The sequence below is a fragment of the Peromyscus maniculatus genome, chromosome 10, assembly GCF_049852395.1.
Source record: "Peromyscus maniculatus bairdii isolate BWxNUB_F1_BW_parent chromosome 10, HU_Pman_BW_mat_3.1, whole genome shotgun sequence".
Lineage (NCBI taxonomy): Eukaryota > Metazoa > Chordata > Mammalia > Rodentia > Cricetidae > Peromyscus > Peromyscus maniculatus.
In genome coordinates, this window is record NC_134861.1 from 83,996,619 (window position 1) to 84,023,929 (window position 27,311).

Here is a 27,311-nt window from a genome sequence, read left to right on the forward strand (position 1 = left end):
CATCTTTCCAGGAAGGAAAAAAAAAACTTTTGTATTTGCGTTGCAGTTCATAGATATTTAGCAGAATTCTCTCTCTCTCTCTCTCTGTATGTATATATATTATGTGTGTGTATCTATGCATGCTTCATATAGACAGCATCATTAGATCCTTTGTTAAAGACTGCCATTTTGTGTATTTTTAGTTGTTAATTTGGTAGCCATGTTGATTTTCTTCTGATGGTCATTTTCCTGCAATAAGGAAAAACTGTTGTGGATGGGGTGATTTGAGTCTCAAGTTTGCTGCTTTGTCTGCCTTGAACAAAGAGATTACAGCCATCTTCACAATGCTTATGCTAGTATTGAGTGACTTGAATACTCCATGATGCTTTGAGATGACTGTGTAAGGAATTGTAGCTAATTACCCTGGCTCCAAAGGTGCAGATCCAGTCAGGGATGTTTAAAACAGTTTCTACTAGACTTTTTGCTATTACAAACCTCAGTGAAATTTAGAGGATTCTAACAACCATTTCCTCTTGGGCTGAGAGGGACTTCCCTCTGGTGGTCTAGAAGAGGACCTGCTATTATCAGTTCTAAATGGCAAGATTATCCTTGGTGAAAATCAGTGGCTGTGATTAGTTCAAATACTTGAATTACACAAGCAAACGGTTCAGGCTCACCAGTCAGTTGCTGGTGGACACTCTCCTGTATCTCCTCCTATGATGTTCCAATATCAGCCCAGCCAAAGTTTCTCTCCAGTGTTTTCCCTTACTTTTAGTAGTTATGGCCAAGCTTGTGATCCAAAGAAAGAAATAACAGGAAGTTGTGGCCGTGGTGCCAGCAGAGGGGATACAATGGCAGTGGCAGCAGGCCCGAGGCAGTCAAGCTGCAGGACTGAAAAAGCAGCAGAGTGGCCAGCTGCAAAACAGCTGAAGAAGCAGCTGAGCAGTTCATGAGCATCTGGGGCAAGAGAAGACTGAAACAGAAGGGCAGAAAGGAAAATAGGACAAGAGAGGATGGAGAGCAGACGCTGAAGAAGGACAGAGGTCTGTAATGGAGCCAGAGAAAAGAAACTGCAAGTCCCCAGTCTCCAGAAGGTCTAAAAGGTCAGTAGGTTTGCAGCGCCACAGGGCTCAGGTTCTGGGTTGAGCTATAATGGTGGCCGCTGCCTGGGCTCGGATCCTGAGAGCCAAGGCTGGTGCACGTGGAGTGTAACATTTGTAGGACAAAGGGTGCTGGTAGGAGAGGCTGCAGAAGGGATGGCGCCCTAGAGGGAGCTCCTTGCTGTTGCTCCTGTCGGCCTATCTGGCTTGTCTGCCTCAGATGCCATTTCCAAGCTGCCAAACAAAAGCTGCCAGAGACCAGCCCTTAAAATGCTTCTCCCCACCAGGCCCTGTGTTCTGCCTATAACAAAAGGACATTCAGGCAGCTGGTGGATGGCACACTGAGTCTCTCCAGAGTTCTGTGTCATGCTTAGTGAATAGACACTTTCATGGAGTATAATCATACCTAAAGCATTATAAAGAGTGCATCCATTAGCAAAATAGGCCAAAGAGGACTTTGCCAATCTTCTACACTCCTAGCACTCATATATTTAATTTTGTGTAAGTGATTTTTTTCTTTAAGCCAATTAACTACTCCCCCTCAAATACGTAATGCCCTATTCTGTGTCAGTCGATACACTCATGGTTGGATAGTAACCATATATTTTATAAAGCAACATTGTTGGTCATAGTAGACTACTGATGGCATTAAAGTATTCTAAAGATACTCTTTCCTTGAGGGGGAAACCTAACCTCAGCAGGGGTCCGTGTAAAATATCACTCCATTTTTAAAATAAGATAGCAGATACATTAATAACACAAATGGTCCAGAGGTGGCAAGTTCATAACCAGAACTAACCTCTAAGTGTGCGGGTGCACAATGATCATGGAAATACGATGTTCATTCAAAACCAGAACTAATCTCTAAGTGTGCAGGTGCACAATGGCCATTGAAATACAATGTTCATTCATAACCAGAACTAACCTCCAAGTGTGCAGGTGCATGATGGTCATTGAAATACAATGTTCATTCATAACTAGAACTAACCTCCGAGTGTGAGGGTGCACAATGGCCATCGGAACACAATGTTCATTCATTGTCCAGTCTAATAGACTTGTTTGCTGGACCTAGGAAAATGGGACTTTGTTTTTCTTTTCCCAAACAGACAGGCCTTAGAAGTTTGTGGTTGCTCTACTCCCCCTATCTGCAATGCTAGCCATGGGCTACATCCCTCTGAAGAGTTTAGAGGGCAAGTTCTGTGGCTCTCCATCTTAGTCCAAATTGTTCAAGCTAACTTTGTTTCTTCATTACCTTAATTTCTTTCTTTTGAAAAAAAAAAAAGATTAAAAAAATCTTGTATGAGTTTCTTTTCTAGCTTTTTTAATAGTAGATTTGTTTCATGCAATCTATTCTGATTATGGGTTTTCTCTCCCCCAACTCCTCTCAGGTCCTCCCCACCTCCCCGAATCCACACCCTTTCTGTCCCTCCTTAGAAAACAAACAGGCGGCCGGGCGGTGGTGGCGCACGCCTTTAATCCCAGCACTCGGGAGGCAGAGCCAGGCGGATCTCTGTGAGTTCGAGGCCAGCCTGGGCTACCAAGTGAGCTCCAGGAAAGGCGCAAAGCTACACAGAGAAACCCTGTCTCGAAAAACCAAAAAAAAAAAAAAAAAAAAGAAAACAAACAGGCATCAAACAAACTGGGAACTAGGACAAAGTAACCGAACAGAAGAAAAAGAGCCAAAGAAAAAGCACAAGAAACACATATAGATGCAGAGACATACATGTTCATACACCCCTTAAAAACAAAACTGGAAGCCAAAGAAGCTGTAGTTACAAAACAAAACAAAACAAAACAAAACAAAACAAAACAAAACAAAACAAAACAAAACAAAAATCCTGACAAAAGATTGAGACAAAGAATATCCAAGAATGCCATTGAGTTTGTCTTGTGTTGGCCATCTATTGCTAGACATGAAGGCTGCCCTTAAGAGTAGGTTGTAACCTGGGTAAGACTCTAATTGGAGGGAGCTAATTTTTCAATTGCAAGTGGTTATCAGTTGGAGATAGATTCTGGATTAGAGATGTGTCCACTTCTCTCAGTGCTGGGTGGGACCTCATATGGTGTGGACCTGTGTATGATGATATTTTATTTGTGCTGAAATGTGATTTTATTTGTATGTTAATAAAGTTGCCTGGGGATCAGAGCTAAGAGCAAGCCATTAAGCAGAAGTCTGGTAGTGGTAGCACAGGCCCTTAATCAGATTACATGGCAGGCAGAATCTCTGTGTGTTCAAGGACACAGCCAGCATGGTGACACACACCTTTAATCTCCGTACCAACCATAGAGACCTGGAGGTCTGTATAGACAGGCAGTAATGAGGAAGTCATGTGGTTGGGTTTATAGCCAATGAGAAGGCAGAACAGAAAGGCAATAAAAAGGACACAGGAAGAAGGTCTCTCTCTCAGGGGAAAGACAGCAGCTAGTGGTAAGATAAGGTGGTTTTAGCTCTTGGCTACTGCTCGGTCTCTGGGCTTTTAACTTTATTTGACTCTGCGTTTCTTATTTAATAAGACCGTTTAGGATTCCATCTACATCTGTACAGTCCCTGTGCATGCTGCCTCAGTCTCTTTGAGTTCATATGTCTTTTGGTTAGAAAACCTTGTTTCCTTGATATCCTTCATCCACTCTGGCTCTTACCTTCTTTCTGATTCTTCTTCTACAGGGTTCCCTGAGCCCTAAGGGGAGAAATTTGATGGCAACACCACATTTAGGGCTGAGCATTCCAAGGTATCACTCTCTCTGCATAATGTCCAGCAGACCCAGGGGCTCTGTCTTTGTTTCCATCTACTGCAGAAGGAAGCTTCTCTGATGATGGGCTGAGCAAGACACTGATCTACAAGTATAGGAGAATGCTGTTAGAAGCCATTTTATGGCTATATTCCTTTAGCAGTATAGTCATATTTGGTTTTCCCCTAGGTCCCTGGCCTATCTGGTCTCAGGTTCTAGGCTACCAAAGCAGTGTTGGAAATGGGTCCCATTTCATGGAGTGGGCCTTAAATCCAGTCTGTATTGGTTGGCTACCCCTAAAAGCTTGATGTCACTATTGCAAGGCAGGTCATCATTGTAGATCAAATTGATGTAGTAGGTTACATCAATTTCTTTAGAATGTCTTTGAGAAGCATTAATTATTGAGTTTAAAGATTTTAGAGTGTAACTAGATAGAGTGTAACTAGATGTAACTATTTTCCTGGTCTTTATAGCTAAGATGGAATAGTTTTAGCTGTCCTAAAGCTAAATTCTACTAAAGCTATGACTGTGGACCTAAGATTCAGACCCCGGTGGCCTCTATGCCTTTATTATGTTGATCTGTAACAAATGTCACTCTCGTTCAAAGTCACTATACACTGAAGAATTCATATCCATCTTTCTGGTCATGACTTTCTAAAGTATTTGTTAGCCCAACACATCGGCTGAGCATTGATTATAAGACAATAGCAATGTTGTGAGCTGTGCATTTGAAAGTGACTGAATAAGAACCCACTTGCATGGAACTTGTTGGTGATAAAGGAAGTGTGCTAAGAGAGCACTAGGGAAGGATGCTCTTCCTGGGGGAAGGTAAAGTCAACAGAGAGCAGTGGAAATAGTCAGCATGGAATTAACACTGTGCCTTTGCCTGGGGTTATATGACTGAACTCTTAAAAGAGGATAGAAATGATGCAGACCATACATCAAGTTTACAGTATTCACTTATCTATTTGATAGTTTTAAGTTGGAAGCAGCATGTTCAAAACAGTCATGTGATAACCTTTATTCTCCTCTGGTGTTTCTTATTTTTGTCAATGGCACCTTAAACTACCAACTCACCAACACAGAAGTATCTGAGATGTCTTCCAGCCCTTCACTTGACATCTTTGGGGTCTCTAAGTTACATTACTTGTAAACATCTGTTCTCCTTTCTGCCCAGGCTCCTGCTTTGTTAGTACAGTTTGAAAAACTGGTTTTTAGTATCTTTTGAGGCAGGCTATGTTTCCTTTCCCCCCAGTCCACTATATTTTTTGTAGGAAGCAACCTTTCTAGAATACTTATCCAACCATGCCATTACCTCCTTGAGTCTTTGATGGCTCCCTTTTAGGGACAGTATAAATTCCTGAACTGCTAACTATATACCATTATCTGCCTTTATGTGCTCTGCTCCTACACTAGCTGATACTTCTGTGTATGCACATATTCGTAACACACACACACACACACACACACACACACACACACACACACACACGGAAAGAGCTATGTTGAACTTCCTCCAGTTACTCGAATACAGATGGACTAGAACTTGGTGGCCTGATTTTAAATGCTAGCACTGCAGTGGTTAGCTGTGGTGCTGCAGGACAGTTACTGCACTGCACTGAGACAATGTGTGAGGATGACGTGGGAGAGGGAAAGCTAGGTCATTTCCAAATTCCTGACACTACTTTAGCATTTAGCAAATATTAATGTCATTATTTGTTTTCTTCCCCTGTGTTCCTGTAAATAAGCAGTCCTGATGGCTTGAATGACTCAAGAACACCCAGCATCAGTATTAATTGATGCACTAAGTGCTCAGATAACAAAACAGTGTGTGAAGTATCCTCGGCTCTGGAAAGCTTTCCCTGGAAGAACCTGGCAGAGTTCTTCCAGAGTGCCTTGATAATATCTGAGAGGGGTGTACTTACTCACTGCCTACTTCTTAGCACTTGGGGGGGGGGGTTTGCTCATTATATCCTGCAAAACCTGGTAAATGCTCAATGAGCTCTTGTTGAACGAGTGACTGATGAGTTTAAGGAGATAACTCACTGGCTTAGCAGCTGTATACTTACTTGTAATAGGATGCTTCCTATCCCAACCACCTGTTCCCAAATACCCAGCTGTTTCCCAAATTACCACACAGAGGCTTATATTAATTATAAATGCTTGGCTGATAGTTCTGGCTTATTGCTAACTAGCTCTTACACTTAAATTAACCCATAATTCCTATCTATGTTTAGTCACATGGCTTGGTACCTTTCCTCAGTACGGCATTCTAATCTTGCTTCTCTGTCTTTGCCAGTGACTCTCTGACTCTCTGGCTTCCCAGAATTCTCCTAGCCTAGCTCTCATGCTCAATCTCTTCCTGCCCAGCTATTGGCCAACCAGCCAATGAAAGTAATACATATTTATAATGTAGAAGAGGATTGTTCCACAGCACTTACTAATTTCTGATAACTTCTCAAAAATACATTTATGATTAGCAAAACTAAGACATCTTTGTCTACTTGCTTATTCATTATCAAGTATGTACAGAGATGATGTCACTGCCTGGCACTTTGCTAGATTTCCGGAATTAAAAAAAAAACAAGAGTTTTAAAGTCAGAATTTAATGTGCCAATACTGTTTGCCCCTCAAATAAGACCATAATTATTTGCTAAAGTAAAAAAAAATCTGGTTAAAAACTCACCAAATCTTTGAAAACTCTGTCAGTCTGCAAACCCACATATCTCAGCTCAACCTATGGATGGAATTAATGAAATCTTGACCTAACAGATGCAACACATAAAAAAATCACCATGGTTTGTGTAACAAGTGGGTCCAAACTTAGCTGATTTTTAAAACTCCAGAGACTTGGTAAAAATGACAAAGATAAAAAACCAGACACATGCACGCACAAAGGTTGGACTGATAAAGCTGGACAAGGGTGCAAAACACAGATGCAATTGTTCTAGACATCTCTGTGGTTGCTGTGAGTTGCCTGGCATATGTTAATCAGATGGACTTGCCTTTATCTACTTATACACTTATGCCCACCTATACAGTCACTTGGTTCTACTTACTGATATTCCCCACTTGGTTCTTTTCCTAGAATTTTGTATACTAAAAGTTTAGAAAAGGTTCCTTCTCCTCAGTGAGCCTTGACTTTAGGACTCACCATGCCCACTTAGCACTCCTTACCCGAGTGACTCAGCCATGATCTTCAAACTGAGGCATGAAAGTAGACACTAGTCATTTCAATCTGCAGATAATCCAGTGAATGTATTATGCTGTAGATGGAAAATTTCAATTTCCTTCTCATTCTAGGGTTTCAGAAATGCATTTCAAATAAGTCAGTTGTAACTAAATACATACAAATAGCAAAACTGGTCGTGAATGGTACTATTAATTATATTCTTTTCCCATATCTCCATTTTCTTGTTTCTACATTAGGACACTTGTCAAAAGCATAGCTTTCTTTAAGTGACTTTAGGTGTCATGGTAAGAACACCAGGACTGATAATATGTCTTCAATTCTTCTTTCAGCATCATGGTCGACTTGTGAACTTAGTCAGCTTTCTGAACACCTTCAAGATTATATTCATATACATATAAATAAATGACATACCGATATATGTATATATAGACTATATATATATGAGTATACATACATGTTTATACATGTACATACACACGTGCATGCACATACACACACATTCCTCTGTATCAGTGCCTATCTAAAATTGTTGATGGTTCTCATGAGACAAATGTAAAAATGAATGTGATTAATTGTGCAATCACTTGAGGCTTCACCCTTGAAAGTTCTACAGCTCTTCCCCAAGTGATCAACTATTTGGAAACTACATTCTGCAGACTGTGAAATTTCACATGGCTGAGAGTTACCAAGAAAGTAACCACTGGAGTCCCTGGCTTTAAGTGGTCATCTGTCATCACCAATCCTGAGTTCCAGAGCATTGTGACAGACTGTAGATTGATTTTAGTTATAGACTCAATATAAACATTAAAATTTGTAGGAAGAGAAAAGGTTATGGCCTTTATTCTGAAGGAAATATTTCCTCTTGGCAGACATCTAATCAATGAATTCAGACTTTTTATGATTCTATCAATTTAGAAATCAATACTACAAACCCACTCCTCCTCTTTTGAGCAGATTGAGCTAAATTCTCAAAATTTTTGAGTATTTCAGAAAACCTAGAAACAGATATTTCAGAGTCAATTGATGGTTTTGAGTGAAGACAGACTGATACTCAGTCAATGGTTTTGAGTGAAGAAAGGCTGTTAGTTCTGATGCTTCTCTGGTATTCTGAATACCTTGTCCCCATCAGCTACCGGGTTTCCATCCCTCTACTGTTCACTATAATGTGATAGTATACCTGCCCCCTGTGGCATTTGACTCATTTATATCTTTCACATAATTGCAGCATGCCATGATTTCTAAGGCAGTGGCTAAATAATAAAATGAGCTCCTGAAATAGAAGCTAAGCAGAACTAAAATGATGGCCAGCACTAGGATGACCTGAAATTACCAGGTTACATCACATGAATGTGCAAAGTATAGAGAATTACTTAGTCCAACAAAAAGAAGAGTTAATCAGGAAATAAGTCCACTGGTTATTTTTTTTATTATTTATTAATGGTATTCCATTATGCCAGATACAATGGTATCTGGCAAAGCCATTATAGATGCATAGCAAATAAGGTCAAATACATCTTGTTAAGAAGAGTTCCATAGTCTTTAAAATCAAAACCCAGATTAGAATGTGTAGACACCAGCTTGCCTCAGATACTTAACACTCTCTCAAGGCTTAGTTCTCCACATGCTCATAAACCCTTAAGTAGCTCCCATACTAAGGCCATCCCTCCTTCCCTCATTCTACCCATGTGAACTAACTTCATTTATTCCATGTAAAATTAGCTAGGCATGATGGACCATCACAAAGGATTGGGGCTCAAGCAGATTTGCAGAACAAAGTAAGAAACTGTATGGCTTTGGGCAATTACCAACTTCTGAAAGACCTTGTTACTCAAAGTGTGATCAATGAAGGGTGGTGTCTGTGTTACTTTTGAGCTTATAAGAGACAAAGGCTGTCCACTCACCACAGAAATACTGGGAAATTTTACATTAAAACTGCCTTAAAATTTTGAGAATCATTACTATAAGCTACAGTTTTTTTTTATCTGTAAGAAATAAGGTAAAATAAGGTTTAAAAAGAATCCATTTTAGGGCTTTTATTAGTATGAAATGGGAGTAATGACTATAAGCGGTTTGGCATAGCTCGGGAAACAAGTAGCCAACAATTAATATTTAGTGATAATTTTTAAAATCGCCTTTTGAGTTTTTCCCAAAGTAATAAATATTACTTCTATTTTAAGAAAAATATGTGCTAGAAAGTTTAACAAATTTTTGTGATCCCCATTCTAGTAAACAAGACCACCAGGGCATCAGTCCCCACAGCACAGTTACATGGGTATATACTACATGTAATATACTACATCTACTACAAGAACTCGCTTCTGTTCTATGACCAATAGGACATCACAATGGGAGGGGCTGAAGAGACAAAACCTTGCCGCTGGGTGTCCAGAACACTATGATCTCGTTTTGTTTAAATCAATCCAAACCTTGTGTTAAATGTATTCTTCTCACTTCCCTGCTTCCAGCTATGGTGTTTTCTTGTATCTTGAGGTCAAAGAAGAAAGGTTCTCTCTTCCAGGCAATGAGGATTAGTTCTACCACTTTAAGCTAAACCCAACCTCCAGTGGCCTGTTAGAGGAGTGCACTGTCCCCTCTGGCAAAGTCCTGACTGTGCTTTGCATCTTAGAAGTTTTATCCTGACTCAGAACCTCCACATTTGCTCAAGCAAGAACACAGAGTTTTGTGGTTCCGCTACATTCCATGCACAGACTTTAAGGAAGGAGGCACGAGACTACCTGCTTAGACATTTCCCTCTACCAGGTCAGTTTAGTTCCTCTAGATTCATGCTGGCTGTGCTGCTGAGCTTATCATGGGATACACTGAGGCTTTACAACAAGGAACTGCAAAAGCTCCTTTATTTGCTGATGTGAGCACAGTTGTACATGCATTACACTACACAGTGTCCTGGTACTAACAAGTCTTCAAATACTGCGACTTTCTGTTGTCTTATACATTGCTGCTTTTGCCATGCTGAGTGAAGAAACTTTTCCACATAAATCTCAGTGTTCCCTTGCTCCATATGTTCTCAGAGCCTAGCCTTTGCCTAAATTACATTACCCACTTGTGGAATATTTAAGATGTGTTACATTTGTTTATGCTGTGAAATATTTGTTTAATGATGCAAAGATGTGTTGTGTTCTTTTATGTTGCATTTGTTTAACTCTGTAAAGTTGTGTTACTTTGCCTGCCTAAAACACTTGATTGGTCTAATAAAGTGTTGAGCAGCCAATAGCTAGGCAGGAGAAGGATAGGCAGGGCTGTCAGGCAGAGAGAATAAATAAGAGGAGAAATCTAGGCTTGAAAGAAGAGGAGGAGTGAGAAAAGGAGAAGGAGCAGAGGATGCCAGGGGCCAGCCACACAGACACACAGTCACACAGCCAGCCACAGAGTAAGAAGGAAAGAAAGATATTTAGCATAAAGAAAGGTTAAAAAGTCCAGAGGCAAAATATAGTTAAAGAGAAACAGAATAATTTAAGTTAGAGAAGCTGGCTAGAAACAAGCCAAGCTAAGGCCAGGCATTCATAAGTAAGATAAGTCTCTGTGTATTTATTTGGGAGCTGGGTGGTGGGCCCCCAAAGAGTAAAAAAATCAACTACACCCACAGTTTGACATGTCCAAATGGTACTTATTTTTTGAGACACAATTGAAACACCTTGTCCTTGTTCCTTCTTTTGGAAATAATATTTCTATTTTGATCTTAACTTTTGAATGTGGACTCTGTAGAGTCCTAATAGGTAGGGTTAAATGAAGGTAATAATTATAAAGGGCTCATGTTCTACACACCAAACTCAAAGTTTTCCTTCAAAGCATTTTAAGGTGCTGAGTATGGTCACACATCCCCACATGAAGGCAGGAGGATCTTGAATTCAAGGCCAGTTTAGACTACATGGCCTGATCCCCAAGACCCTGCTCATCATAACTGAAGAGAGAGAGAGAGAGAGAGAGAGAGAGACAGAGACAGAGACAGAGACAGAGACAGAGACACAGAGACACAGACAGAGACACAGAGACACAGACAGAGACAGACAGAGAGACAGAGACAGAGAGACAGAGAGAACAAAAGAATGGAGGCTATTCTAATCCATGTCTACCACCCTCTCCCATCAAAACTTTGCACAATGGCAGTGAATATTACTGACTGAGAGACTACAAATTATTGAATGAAAACTGGGAGGAAGATGGCTTGCTAAACTGGGAGTGAGAATCTAGGCTCTTTCAAGTAGTAAAACGTGAGTTGAACCCTTTGTTACACTTAAAAAAACTGAAGTTAATGAACATAAAGGATTGAAACATGTAAGAAAAGGCAGCTGCTGGAATAATAAAACACTAGAAGAAATGTATTCACTTATAATTACAATATAATGTATAGACTTATCCAAATACTCATCTAAGCATTATCCCAAAAATTTATTACTTTGCATATAATCAAAATTTATCCCAATTAGCATGCTTATTTCACTTAGTATTATTCTACATTTCTTTCTATTCATTGCTATTGCTGTTGTAATGAATGTTTTTGTGGCCACATAAATTTCACTGTGTTCCCATACCAGAAATATCTTGCTTTTTCACTGTTTAGTTAAAACTAATAAATAGCATCCTGCTTCTAGTATTTATTATATAGCTGTTTCCAGTGGGCATATTTCCAAGAATGGGTTTATTAAATGAAAACCTAATAACATTGTAATTTGCTTTATTCTGTCAAACTGTTTTTTTAAAATATGTTATTCCTAAAGGAATTTTCCTTGCCAACTGACAAATGGGTATTGTTAATATATTATTAATGTAAATAGGAAAATAATACTTAAATCTTATTTTAATCTGTATTTTATGGTTTAGCAATGCTCATTCCTTTGGTTTTTTGCAACAATATTATTTTGCTATATTATTTGCCTCTGTAGTTTTCCTACATATGCTTTTTTTCATAAATATTGTTTGACTTCTCTAACATCTTTTAAAAATTCATTTTATTTTCCCCTTAGAAACAACCACCAAACTTGAGTTTAAAACAAGCACATCGGATCAGATATGACTACAAGTGAGGTTGGGGTGCCCTGTGGCCTCCTCCTTCCTTTGTCCCTTGATCCATCTTTAAAGTGTCCCCATGTTGTTTACAATCTTCTGCTGCTTTCCTCTGTGTCTCATTCTGTAAGTTTGTCTCCAGATTACTTAGGTAGTGTTCCCCACACTGAAGTACTATTCCTGGACTGTAAGATGCCTTAACATGTAATATGGACAAACTCTTCAGGAAACCTTTAACATTTCTACTTTAATATCTATTAACAACCCATTTTGTATTTGCACCAAACTTCCACTGGTTTTCTACTTATATGAGGAATGTAGATAGACTTGTGTCATTGAAACACATTCAGAAAATGGCATGGTTAGGTAATTATGGGAACATCTTAGAGTGCACTAGAGTAAACTTAAACAGCAGAGTTCAATCTATGGACATTGGGCCCCTTGACCCAATCAAGATAGGACATAAATATGAGATAAATGTCCGTGTAGCGTTACAGATTGTTACAGTAAGATTTTAATGGGTAATGTGTTGTGCTGTGATGTCACAATGGAAGAGAAATAAAGCCATAAGACACTTTCAGTTCCATCATACTCTTATGGGCTTACAGTCCCTTGTTGATCAAAATGTCTTTATTAGACATGGGCACCATTTTTAAAAACTGGGCTTTTCTCCTCATGAAAAAGAAGCTCAGGTTCCAGGCAGAACCGGAGAAGCTGTCAACTAAGGTCCCCTTGTCTTCCTTCTTTATGATCCTTAGCACCCAGTTCTCACGTTATGTTCCCATTTGCTGACTTGAGTCATACCACATTGAAGCTAGCAGTGAGAAGGGCAGGTAGCAAGGTCATGAGAGCCGATGAATGAGTTTTGGGAAGGCTGTGATCTTGTGTTTGGATGTGCTGAGTTTGCGGTGATGCTGAGCTGCAGACGAGTCCCTTATGCAGAATGGATGCCCTTTTCCGGGAGGTACAATGGTGAAGACCTTCTGCATGTGCTTTAATAGCCGACTTGAGGCTAATGATATGAATGAAAATGCTCAGAAAGTTAGTGCAGAATGGAGAGCGAAAGAAGCAAGCCTGGCACCCAGCCTTAGAGGAACATTTGTACTACATGGTTGTGAAGCAACAATGAAGACTTTAAAGGACAGCAATGGAGTAGCCAGAAATTCAGAGTAAATAAGCAAAATAGAGGAATATCGTGAAACAAATGTCAAGAGAAGGAAGTGTTTGGAAAAATCAAGCTGGCTTGAGCCAAAGAAGCCTGAAGTGAAAAACACCCATTTTATTTATCAACCTTGAGCTAAATGATGATCCTTATAGTATCATTCCATAGAGGCTCGAAAGCTTCTGTGGGTTGATGAGTGCGTGCGAAATGAGGAAATAAAAACCACAGAATAGATTGTGGTTGCTCCTGGGGAGGAATGATATGGGTAGGTATCACATTTGAGGCCTTGAGGGAATTGGTTTGGATTCTTTTTTTTTTTTTTAAAGTGGGAGAGAGTGAGCCGATCTAAAAGCTGGGGTGAATAATTCATTGGACAGTAGGAACAGAGAGGGAAAAGGAGAGTTAAGAAGCAACTCTGGAGGCCCTAAAGATGGGTTTTGGAAACCTGGTGAGGCAAAGTCATTAAAGTGGCGGGTGGGGTGTGTAAGAAGGGCACAGTGAGGGAGGGGTGCGTCACAGACATGCTCTAAGGCTTCCAATGGCAGCTTATGGGGTCCATCTCACACCGCATTGCTTTATAAGGGACAGAAGTTGACTCACTGTTGATCTGATTATTACACACACACACACACACACACACACACACACACACACACACACACACACACACACACACATTTAAAATGAAATGCCAGGAAGGTAGACATTACTCACTGTCTTATCAGAACCTGGCTATTGGGATCATTCACTTTGATGACTTTTAGTTTTTCAGTGGGACAGAGGCTTGTGTGGAATGGCCCTCCTTTCCCTCTCATTTATTAGCTTTTACATCTCAACATTCTCCAACTGTCAGATCATCTCTGCCAATTTTAATTCTCTCTGCCGTTACTCTTCAAAAACCTGACACCTCTTAGTTATCTGCCAACCTGGCTTTTTATCCCTGCCTAGCTTCCTGTGTCTTGAACGTCTTGATAATAAATTCTCTCAGACCCTGGGCTTGAACTTGTAAAGTCTTAGTAGAATTATTCCTGTCTGGCTCCTCAAATTATTCGCCATTGAGATTTAAACACACACACACACACACACACACACACACACACACACACACACACACACGATAGGCAATTCTATGATGTTACTCCCTAACCAAGAATTCTTTTTCAGACAGCTTTCCCCTATATTCCATGCAGTGGAATGTCAACAGGGAATGCAATAGAGAGAATTCGCCCTCTGGAGGTGTGATTTAAATGCCACCCTGTGATCTTCCACAAGTCACTGAGCCTTGGTGCCTTGTGGATTGAAAAGAAGCCCTATGGTTTCTTGTGGCTGTTAGTGCCATACCCGGATGCTCATTAGTTATGCTCGCACCCTTGACCCTATCCCTGTTATTTTCTTAAAGCGCCTTTAACTTTTTCACCCACCCTGTGAATCTCTAAATTAACATATTTTAAGCGTGGCTTCCCTTAGCTAGTCCAATACAGCAGAAATTGTGTTAGAATCACTGCGGAACTCTCCTTGTCTCTCTCCACCGGTGGTTGTAAGAATTCAGGCAGGGGGATCAGGATCTGTCCCTAGTCAATGGGCAGGCTTCTGGAGCCTGGTGCCTGTGGTGTGACACCTTGCACAGCCTTGGTGCAGTGGGAAGGGGCTTGGACCTGCCTAGGCTCAGTGTGCTGGGCTCTGCTGACTCCCCATGGGAGACCTCTATTTGGGGGATGTAGGGATGTGGGGTGGCTTGGGAAAGAGGGCTTGGGGGGTGGGAGGAGGAAGGAGGGGGGATCTGTGGATAGTATGTGGAGTGAGTAGAAAATTTCTTAATAAAGAAAAATGAAAGAAAAAAAAGAAGAATTCACACTACTAGAATCCCAAGGATTTACAGAGCATCACCTATTTCGGACGACTGGATGTGTGGGTTGTTTTAATTTGTACTCTAAAATGGAATTCTTATTGTTATGAGAATTGACAAAAATTAACGAATGCTTGAAATGTACCACGACCACTCAGGCGTACTTACACACGGCTACCCATGTAGTTCTTAAAGTATTAAGACCATCACAATTTCTATTTTGCAACAGAAGGAAACAGACACCTAGTGGTTTAAACGATCGCCCAGGCTTTTGAGCCACCAATGACCCAGGAGGTGGTAATCAGAGCGGCTTCCCTTCCTTTGCAGCTCAGGGATTCTGAATTTACAAGCTCCCCAGAGCCTGTTGGCAGGCTGTGATCAGCTCTGTCGGTAACCAGCAGTTTGCTGGTGCTGCCCGAAAGTGATGTCCTGAACAAGAGCGGAGAGTGCAGAGCTCGCCACCGGGCAGCAGCGTGCCCTGGGGACCCAGAGGAGGAGCTAGCCCTTTACCCCTCGGCCAGGGAGAGAGAGCAAGGGAGCTGGCGACCCAGATAGAACCTGTTGCTCAGGCCGGGCTTGGCTTCTGCTTTCAACGCGGCTGGGACTCTTGGCCACCAGCAGGTGAGAGTGATGGGAAATGGCTTGGGCTCTCAGCATGGTGGGAGACCCTTTCTCAGGGGCACCACTGGCTTCAGTGACACTTGGTAGCTTGGATTCTGAGGTTTTTTACTCTTGACTTTTCCCCAGAGGCTTTCCGCTCCCTGGGCTCTCAGGGTATTGATTGTCCCTGGAGCTTTGTTCTGGTCCCAGGCTGAAGTTTGCCCTAGGGTCTTCCCAGCGCTGCCCCGCCCAGTGGGCGGCTGCGCTCTTTGGCTCACAGACAAGGGACCTGGCTGCGATGGCGGTGCTTTCTCACCCTCAAAGTACCCCGACCCCTCTCCGGGTGAACACTGGTAAACTTAGTTGAACCTCCTTAGGAAGGTAAGTGGATCGTTAGCGAGAGTTTCCTACACGGTTCGCTTGCTTCATCCGCATGATTCTTAGAAACGGCATTTGTGGACCAGACTTGGTCTTGCGCATCAGGTTTTGCCAGGGAGACTAAAATGTGGCTAGGACAACACCCAGCTCTCAAGGCGCTGAAGACGGGGGTTTCTTTTGTGTCAGACAAGCAGGCAGTGCTAGTGCAGCTCTGGGACACTGAGGTGCTGATATCTGAGAAGCAGAAAAGTGCTGTGCTGTAACTAGAATTACATACAAACCAAGGAACAAAAATGCATTTACTTCCCATTTTCCTTCAGCCAGGTTGGCGATAACTTTCAACATTTAAACAATATTAATTAACTAAATATAATTTATATAATGAAAGGATTTAATTTTAATCAACATATTCCAATTTATTGGAACCAGGTATCCAAATTCTCTTTCCATCCCATGTCTAAATCATTTTCATAAGAGGAGAAAAGATGGACAAGCCAATGTGTTGGAAGCAATGAAGGATATATTTCTGTTGTCGGCTGGGATCCCAATTAAAAATAGGTTGGTAAAATTAGTGACATCGGAAGTCACCGCTGAATTTGCAACATTTCAATAGAATGTTCACGGATAGTATTGATCAATAGCAAGTATGGATCAACAGGAAAGCTGTGCCAACAGCGTGGCAGACTTCAAATTTTCCTCTTAAGATGCCTGCTTTAATTAAATATCGACATCGCTGCTCAGTAAAAATTAGATATGATTAATCTGAAATGTGTCTTAGTTATTGTTTAACAATGAGTTGCAGGATTCTTGTTATCTTTTGCTTCTTGTCATTTTCCTTCAAATCTATATCATTTAATCCTATAGTTCTACAATATCCCCCCCCCACCTTAAGGCAATAGGCAACTTTAGGAATATTGAAAGTTCCTATTACTTTTCCTTCATGTATTTTTCTCTATGAGTTTTTTTGCATGTTGCAAATGTACTGTGAAGAATTTACAAGTGTGTATAATAGAAATCGCTTTTTATGATCCTTTTGGTTCAAAGTTTTATTTACCGCGGTTCATCTGTACTAACTTCCAGAGGTGTCAAAACTGTAGACTATACAGGTACAAATTGACTATAAGCCAGTAAATGGTTTGTGCCTGGAAGACTCTGCATTTGCTGCAGCTGTTATTGCACTTGTGTTCTGGGGTGTGGTGTGTCTGTGTGTGTAGGGCAAACTTGCAGGTGTATCTGTACTGTGTTAGGGATTTCCAGCTATATTTCAGACCAGGTAAGAACTTTGTTCCTCAAAGCTAAGTAAACCAGCAAGGATACATTTTGTAGTACATCCCTTTAATATGAGGTGGAATTGATGTTGGATGAACACTGTCATGCACGTTTGAAAATATCACATCGGATTTCACATTCTTTACCCTTGTATATAGTATGATAGTGATCTTGACTATTCTCTGGAGAATTCCATGCTTAGAATTAACAGCTGATTTCTTTTTTCTCTGGTTGGATGAGTTGCAGTGTTTGCCACAGCAGATAGACTTCCATACCCTTCACATGCCTTCTACAGTCTCAAGGTAGAAACAAGCTCTCATTTCAGTCAAATACACCACCCCCACAGCCCCACCCTGTTGGCTTTCTGCCCTAAGCAAATCATTTGCTGTCTCTAACGCTGTTTAAACATAAAAGGATGTTAGAATTGCACCAGTACAACCCTTTCAGTCTTTAGAAATCCCTGGTTTCTCATTGGAGAAAATCAGAGAATCCAGAATGAGAAGGTTACCTTGACCTTGCCTTGCCACTAAAGAGTAAATGTCCTTAGCTGAGACCCTGAAATTCATTAGTTTTTCTATAGAATGACTTGTTGGAAAGAGATGTAGTTTCTATATAGAATGGGGATCTATTTGGCTAGTTGGATGCAGCCTCTGGTACAAACAAGATGACTTAAGGTCTTTTCTCAAGAGACAATCTCTGAGAAGTCTGAAGAGATCTCAGGCTGTGGCAAAAGAGGCGTCCCTGCATGTACAGATGACTCGTGACCAGGACAGTCACTAGCTAGTACAGTAAGCACTGGGCCCCAGAGAGGAGCAAGCCAGAGCCTCACTGTGTTTTGAGTGCATATCTGTTACCTTATTCAGAAGTTCCCTCCCTGCCTCCCACAAATGGAAAGCAAAAATTAAACTGATTTCACTGACACACAAGATTGAGAAAACATGTCTTAGTCAGGTTCCCATACCTAGTTCAGCTTCTGTTCCCACTAAGCAAACCAGATAGGATCAATCATGGCCCTGAGGAATAACAACACAACCCAAACCACACACATCAGCAAATGAAGGAAAAATAGTGCAAAGGGAAGTGCTCTTCAACAGTCTGTGTGTGTGTGTGTGTGTGTGTGTGTGTGTGTGTGTGTGTGTGTGTGGTTTCCTTTAAGTAATAGTTGCCACTGAAAATTTTAATTTCTAGATATTACGAAGGCAATTTCTTACTTATTTTCTCTGGCTACAGAAGGGGCCTCATGTGGGCATCTGCTTTGTGTCTGGGTGGCTCCCCGGCATCTCTGGACTAAAGAACTTTCCATTTGAACCAATGCTCCTTTCTCTCATGCACTCTGCAGAGATTTTTATTTACCAAACACATCCATATGTTACAGCTGTTTGTCATCTCTCGAGGGTCAGAAAATACCAGCATTTGCCCAAACTCCAATGAAGCAGTAATAGTCAACTATAGTGAATAACCCTGTGTGTATGATTTCATTTCAGCCTTGTGATTTTACAGATTGTATATAAACCACTTTCCTTCTTTGACAAAGAAACTAAGATTTCAAAGTAGATTTCCTAAACTTAATATGTTTCCTAGGTAAAAGGACCAGGATAATGAAGTCATATATTCTTCCAGCCACATTTAAATTTTACGATGCAGAGCTTACAGCATTTATAGATTATAATCCAAGTACTGATTTCTGTATGTGTCTGACAGGCATTTCCAAGTGAAAACTGTATGGCTAAAAAGAACTTACATTCCCTAATCATACTCTTATTAAGAGAAGAAAGAACACCAGAGTCTTTTGTGTTCCCTTTGCAAACACTCACCCTGGTTCAGACAAGGATGGAGTGGGCTGGAAGTTGGGACTGAGTAGATGTACTTTCATGAGTTTTCTACAATGAAAACTTACTGTTCCGGTTCACAATGTTGGTTTGTAGCCATTCACAGACGACTCCTAAATGTTGTCTGATGTTTATATTTTGTGGGAAGTTTTGGATGTGAATTAGCCAAGTACAACAGGCTTAATGAACCAAAGTGATATCCAGTTTAATCACAGTTTTGGTTGATTGTAGAAAGTCCTGTGCCAGCTGATCATGCTCTAATAACTAGGTTAGCTATAATCAATTAGGTGGTTGATTGACTAGGCTGTAGCCAATGAGGTTGTTTTCTGTGTGCCCCTCACTTGTATTTTCTTGCAAATAGGGTCTGGTGCCTTGGCTGGAATTCTCTCACTGGCTCTTGTTCTAGGAGGAATTGTTTTGTTTTGCTCAAATAAGCTCTACAAATTTAATTGGTTTAAGAAATTTTCCTTCTAAAACAAAAAGAAATCTCCCTTCTAATACTGGGCAAGGGGGATATTCATTTAGAGGAAAGCTAAAAGTGGGATGAACATTTCTGTAATTTAGCCCCACCAGAAAGCCAGTAAAATCTAATAGTTGTCTGTATTAGAGAGTTTACCCCCTAAGAACCAAAAACTCAATGAGGACAACTTTCAAATTAAGAGTTCGCTGATGACCTCATGATTCTTGTGTCTTGGGGAAACCAGAGGGACTCTTAATAGATTATTTATACTTTCATAGACTGCTCTCAATCACCTTGTTAAATGTGGACAAGCAAACAGATGCCTGCAACACTCAGATTTCCTCTGAAATTTTCCACTTTCCCTTAAGGTAGAGTTTTTTTTTTTTTTAATTGAAATTTTGACCTCATTTAAAGTTTCTCTAACTTTTCGTTTCTATCTTAGTTCTGTGAGTTAGTGCACATGGGTGTTGCTTAAGTCTAACGGCTCCCTCAGGGGAGGGGGTTAGAAGACACTGGAAGTCAGTTGAAGGCAAACAACAAACTCATTTATTCAATAACAGGGAAGGCCTTATATACCCTCCTCCTAGCACCAAGTCTGTGTCCCAATCTAGTGGCATTGCTGCATGGTCATCGCTCATTGGCTGGGCACGATCAGGAACTCTGACAGTGCCTATTGCTAGGCCCTCAGGCAGATTTCAGATTGGCTCATAAGGAAGTATGTTATGTGCATGCCTTGGCAAGTGGTTTAAGCCAATTCCTCGATCCTATGGTGTGGTGATATATTGTGTACCCTAATAAACTTGCATGAGGATCAGAGGAGAGAGCCATAGGATAGAAAGTGAATTAGATACAACATTTTGTACTCACCAAAATAGGATAAATAATGGAGTATTTTCTCTGAATCTATCAAATGTTAATTGACTGGACATTGTTAATGTAATTCTTGACTGTATGCATTGTATATTCTTATTGTACTTATTGTATATAATTTTTCTTTTATTAGTTATAACCTTCTTTTATTCTTTTAGACAAAACAGGGAAATGTAATGATATATTGTGTACCCTAATAAACTTGCATGAGGATCCGAGGACAGAGCCAGCCACTAGATTAGACATAGAGGCCAGACAGTGGTAGCACACACATAACCCTATCACTCAGGAGGCAGAGATCCACCTGGATCTCTGTGAGTTAAAGGCCACACTGGAAACAGCCAGGCATTCATGGCACACACTTTTAATCCCTATACTGGGAAGCACACAAGCCTTTAATCCCAGGAAGTGACATGGCTGGGTGGAGAAAGGTATAAAATGTGTGAGGAAACAGGAACTAAAGCAGTTCAGCTGAGATCCTTTTAGGTGAGGACTCAGAGGCTTTCAGTCTGAGGAAACAAGATCAGCTGAGGAGTTGGCGAGGTGAGGTTGGCTGTAGCTTGCTCTGCTTCTCTGATCTTTCAGCTTTCATCCCAGTATCTGGCTCTGGGTTTTTTATTAAGAGACCATCTAAGATTCAAACAACATCTATGTCTAATCTAGTGGCTGGCTCTGTCTTCTGATCCTCATGCAAGTTTATTATGGTACACAATATATTACCACAGTATGGGCCTGTCCTACTACTCATGGGTACTAAAGTGATTTGAGCCCTGTCTGGAAACATAGCTTCTACTCCTTGTAAAGAAAGTATGTTTTTATATGTAATGGGCCATTCCCTCAGCATTTACCTGGGGTCTTACCTCTGACATAAAACAGGACTTTTATCTGGAACCTGTCTACCACAGTCTACAGGGAGTTTTTGTCTCTAGGCAGGCTCTTTCTTCCTTTTGTCATGGTTCTCTGTCATGCTTCAGAGTCTAGACAATTTTCCTCAAGCGGAGAAGCTTCCTTAAATCTCTTCCAACCTACACTGTGGCTGGTGCTTCTTTGCATAGTACCAGCCCTGGACTTGTCCCAAGTACTGAAGGAGCTCAGAGAAGCTGGGGTTCAACCAGGCACCCTGACCCTGAGCTTGTTTTCCTTGATAGTTTGATTATGGATTTAGTAACCTCTTCCATCATAATGTCCTACAGAATCGGGGCTGGATGAAAGCTCCCACAGCTTTCAAAGACCTGCAAACTCAGGGCACCAACCTTAGCTATAGCCACTCTTTTCTTCATTCTTGGTAGAATGGTCAACCAAGGCCATTCTACTTACAGCTTTTTTGCTTATTGTGTTCCTTGCCTCAGAAATCTAGCCTCCAGAGCCTCTCAATGATGATTCTGGTATCTGCTTCATACTGTAGGTTATCACAGCATTATCTGATGTTAGTTAAAGATCATCGAAACTGCTTCCAAAATGTGTTAACATAGTTTTGCTTTCCTAAGGGAGCTGGTTCTCAACCTTCCTGATGCCGCATCCTGCTAATAGAGCTCCTCATGTGGTGATCCCTGACCATTATATTATTTTTGTCGCTACTTTATAACTGTAGTTTTGCTACTATTGTAGCAAATGAAAATGTGTGTGATTTTTTTTTATGTAAATAATGTAATATGTGTGTTTTCTGATGGTCTTAGGAACCTCCATGAAAGGGTCTTTCGACCTAAGTGGGTCAAGACCCATAGGTTGAGAACTTCTGTTCTAAACTCTAAAGAGGTGGGTCCTATGTTTTCATGTTTGCTGCTGGATGGTGTTTAGAAGTTGATGAAGAAAAGCAACTCAGGAAACAGCTGTCCTAAAGCATGGCACTCACTCCCTTCCCCATCAGCTACTTCTGCACTCCTATGTCCAGGCCAGTTGCTAAAACATCAGCCTTAGGCTGCTTGGATTCTTCCTTTCTGCTGTTTCTTTTTTCCTTCCTTTCTATCAATCCTACCCCAATTAAAAGTCCATTTAGCTATTGTAAAGGGTGATGTATCTCTAATTGCCTTCTCAGCTTCTTTGTCCATTGTATATAGGAGGGCTGCTGCTGGTGATGGGATGGCCAGACACCCTGATAGTTGTGCCATAAACCCCATCCAAGGACTGAGGAATCTGAATGCAGACATCCACAGCTGGGCCCCTGGTGGAGCACTGGGAGTCTAATTAGTAAGAAAGAAGAGGGTTTATATGAGCGAGAATTGTTGAAGCCAAGGTTGGATAAAGCACTGGGACAAATAACCAAATGAATGGAAGCACAGGATCTATGAACCAAAGGCTGAGGGGCCCCCAACTGGATCAGGCCCCCTGAATGCGTGAGACAGTCATTTGGCTTGATCTGTTTGGGAGGCAGCTGTGCATTGGTGCCGGGTCCTGGGCTCGTTGCATGAGTTGGCTGTTTGAATCCTGGGACTTATGCAGGGACACTTGGCTTGATCTGGGAGGGGGGGAATGGACCTGCTGGACTGAGTCTACCAGGTCGACCCCAGTCCTCGGGGGAGACCTTGATCTGGAGGAGGTGGGAATGGGGGTGGGCTGGGGGGAGGGGGGGGCGAGAGGGGGAGAACAGGGGAATCTGTGGCTATTATGTTGAACTGAATGGTGTCGTAAAATAATAATAATAAAAAAAAAGTCCATTTAGCATTTATTCTTCCCATTGTGTGGAGGAAAAAAGTTTCAAGAAACTGTTTATCACTAACCATGCCCTGTTAGCACATGTTCTGTAGCGTGGTAACTGAGAAAAAGCTGTCGGAGCTCTAGGAAAGACTAAATATAAATGGCTACGACAGTTACTTTTAGTAATGCCAAATCTGTCTACTCCATTATTTTCACTGGCATGACTTTTCATCTCTAATAATGCCATATATTAAAGTATATATATGAATGTATAAATGAATGCTTAAACTAAATTATAACGTGTTACTTTTTTTTTTTTTTGGTTTTTCGAGACAGGGTTTCTCTGTGTAGCTTTGCGCCTTTCCTGGAGCTCACTTGGTAGCCCAGGCTGGCCTCGAACTCACAGAGATCCGCCTGACTCTGCCTCCCAAGTGCTGGGATTAAAGGCGTGCGCCACCAAAGCCCGGCTATAACGTGTTACTTTTAAAAATAATTTAAAATTATATCGTGTGTGTGTGTGTGTGTGTGTGTGTGTGTGTGTGTGTGTGTGTAAATGTGCGCTTGCCATAGCATACATATGGAGGTCAGGCACAATTTGTGGGAGTTGGTTCTTACCTTCTACTATGTGGGTACCCAGGATTGAACTCAGGTTGTCAAGCTTGGCAGTGAATACCTTTAACCACTGACCTGTCTTGCCAGCCATCTTGTCTTTAATTGATTAGTTTTCTTTCTTAATTGCCATCACTTACTTTTTCATTTCTTTCTGCTTCCGTATCGCAGACTGTGCTTATTCGCGTGGGGGCCTCTATTATTTTATATCTTTCCCTGCTTCTAAAAGGCCTCCATGTCAACTGCTATAAATGAAGTTCAGGTTTGTATAGCTGTATACTAGTCTATGATATGAATAGTAATGGATGCATTTAGCCATTCTCTGCCTGATAACTACTTTGTTGGGAATGTTTTCGATTTGGTTTAGTTTTGTCACTGAACAAGGCTAATATATACATACATGAATTAAATAATTAGTTCAAGGAATGAAAATTTCCAAGTTTAACGTATGTGGTCATATTGTTTCCAAGGTAATATAAACAAATGTTCACCAGAAGTTTGAAAGACTATTTATATTCCTATAACCACCAGTGTTATGACTTTGTTTACAGTTGTTCTGTTACTTTGAGTCACAGACCTCATGTCTTATTTAACAACTACAATCTTCATTTCTACAGTTACTCATCTTCTCTAATGAATTTGTATTCTTTGCACATTGCCTGTATTTATTCTGATAATGTAGCTATTTGTTTACTTGCTATCTTTTCCATAGTTTGCTATATACATTCAAAATATTTTCATGATCAATTTAGTTAGTTTCAATATGATTGGAGATTTCAGTATTAATGAGTTTCATACTTTCATTAATGAAAGTCTCTTTACATTCTAGAATGGTTATCCCAAGTGTGTGCATATGTGTATATTTATGCATATACATTCACATATGTGTTCACTCTTTTAATTGCTTAGATATATCTTTATCTAGAAGTATTAGGAGATTATTAGCTTCAGTTCTTTTTTAATTTAAAAAAATTGCTGATAAGTTTTAAATGTATTCAAATATTACTAGACTCTTTTGTTTTAAAAATAAGATTTATAAACCTAACAGCACATATTTTTGTGAAATATTTCCTATTTTCTTCAACTTTGTTGTTCTTGCTTTCATTGCTTTAAATAATTTCATTTTTTTTTGATATTTCATTTGGCCAAAGGTTGATCAAAAAGAGGTTTGCTAAGTTCTAAGTGATTAGGAATGTAGTTTCATATTTTTATTATTTAGTTCTTTGATTATCAGATGATCAATATGCAAAAATAGAGATGTACCCAGCCATTTAATGTTTGTATTCATTGATAGTATTTTGAGATGATCTTGCCTTGTAGGCCAGGATGGCTGTGGCTTTAATAAGCACTCTATATTATAACTATTAAATAAATTTTTTCTAAAAGTCGGAAATTGAAAATTGAAAAAAGAATTTAAATACAGATGTAGAGAAAAGTTTAACAAACATATAAAAAAGAATTAAACTAAACATCTTATAAAATTAGTAAAAGAACTTGATGGTCTACAATAGCTGACTAGGATCTACTCTGATTGTTCCAATAACATTGGATGTATCTGAGACCAGAAATACAGACCACAGCTAATGACAGGAATGAAATAGTTCAGTGAATACTTCTCATGCCTGAGCATAGAATGATATTTATGTCATTGATAGCAAATTAAAAAGTGCCAAATTTAAAAGCTTCCATAAACAACATGTTGGGTCTTGTTAGTACAGGTTTAAAGTCCATTGCCCATAGGATACCACCATTTTCTTATAACAGCCTCAGACTTTTCAGTTTGGTCAATACCTCCATCCCAACCTTCCTTTCCACACAACCGTGATCTGTCTATCTCCAGGCAGTAGCCACTGTGGACCTCCATCAGGTTCCTTCCTCCAAGCCTAGTTTGGTGCATGAAGATGCTTAACATCCTCACTAGCCTCCCCTGCCCATCTGTTTATACTCTGTCTCTATCCAACTTGTTCTTCCACTTAACCTTTTCTAATGAGCCCTGCAAGTCTGCCTTAAAACTTTAAAATATACTTTGTTCCCCTCTGTGCAGTTTCATCAATCAAGGAGCTTGTCATCCCTATGAATAGATACTTGGATGGTTGCCTTTTTTGCATGATTGTTGACCTGAGGCAAGTCAGTGAGCTTGAATGTTGTGTAAAGTACACAGCAAAAATAAATAAATAAATAAAAATAAAGGCTGAATGAGTGAGTGAGTAAATAAATAAAGTTCAAAGATGCATGTATACTACATGAATAATACTTTGTTTTAGTTAGGATATATACAGGTATAGAGATAGATACATTTAGTTAGGATACATACAGGTATAGAGACACCAAAATGCCAGCTTTATTACTAATAAAAACTGCCATTTGAAACTGTGACTGGAAGCTATGGGCAGGAGAATGTGCAGTTATGCTACTTCTGTGAGGGGCAGAATTTCCTGCATGATCTCATAATTACAGGGAGACACCTTTTGTAAGTGATTAGATTAGAAAGCAAGTGCACTTTTTAAGCAGAAGGCTATAAAAGGGAACAGTGCAAAGGTTCTAATGTTCAAGTTCAGTTTTTTCTCTTATACTTCCTGACACAGAAGAGAGAATGGAGAACCAGGACCAGTATCTTTCTTACTATGGAACAGTAGAGGTTGTGAATGTTTTCTCTCTAGAGGTAGTAAGTTGGATTTTAATTTTCATTTGTACAGTCTACGTTTTCCAATAATTATGCCCTGTTTTTTTTTTAAAGATTGCCAAACCATGTTGTAGCACATCTTTTCTTGACTGTTTCTGTTGTCACAAGTATCAATTCAGTCAATTTATAATAGATCCATATCAAGTTCAGATTTCACATGAGGGAAACAAACACCTAATAGAATTGAAAATGAGTAAAGTTGCTTAAAGCATGCAAAAAAAATCACACTAACTACTTGCAACTACCTAAGAACAACCACTTGAATGAGAAACTTATGGCTTAAATGAAGTGACAGGGGCCAAAAGCTATGAGTACCAAATGATATTTTGAGAATATGACCAGAATGTGAGAAAATTAACCTCCATCTTCATTGGCTTTTTTTAAACAAGATTTTCCTGTTAATAGTCAAGTTTAAAAAACTACCTTTACAACCTAGTACTCAATAGTTTCTGTGCTCTACTGCACACCATAATTGCATTATTTTGTACATACACAGGTAGAATGAATAAAACTTTACAAAACAGAAGTATTTGAACTCTGAGAATGTCCTCTTAAAAGTGTTGTTTGGATACAGGACCCAAAGTACATTTGTCAAATGAAACAGTTTGCACTCAATTTCAAGGCTGAGTTGGAGTTTTAATTTAGCATCCCCATAAAAATGATACATATTTCAATTCACTTAGTGTGAGTGGAATTTTTTATCTTGCCAAGATTATATATAGTGCAATATGATTTTTTGGGGGTGGATATTCTGTTAAAAGTTCATAGAAGGGGCCTGTGGAGATGGCTCACTTGGTAAAGTACTTGTAATACAGACAAAGGGCCATGAGTTTGATCTCTGCACCCATGTAAAGCAGCGAGGCACAGCAACGTGGCCTAGAATTCCGGCACTGGGAGTGGAAACAGGCAGATCCTGGGGTCTTGCTGGACAGTTAGTTTACTCATCA

At 40.1% G+C, this 27,311-nt stretch overlaps 1 protein-coding gene across 3 annotated transcripts in view; it reads left to right on the plus strand.

The window, feature by feature from the left end:
* Positions 1–27,311, plus strand: part of Npffr2 (neuropeptide FF receptor 2) — an 86,767-nt gene that overhangs the window by 12,837 nt on the left and 46,619 nt on the right. The window contains exon 1 of one of the 3 annotated variants that reach the window (XM_006991661.3): positions 15,302–15,653. The exons of the other annotated variants lie outside the window; for them this stretch is intronic. The gene's annotated coding sequence lies outside the window, so the exon portion shown is untranslated. Of the gene's footprint in view, positions 1–15,301; positions 15,654–27,311 lie in introns of those variants that run through there. 3 annotated transcript variants of the gene reach the window in all.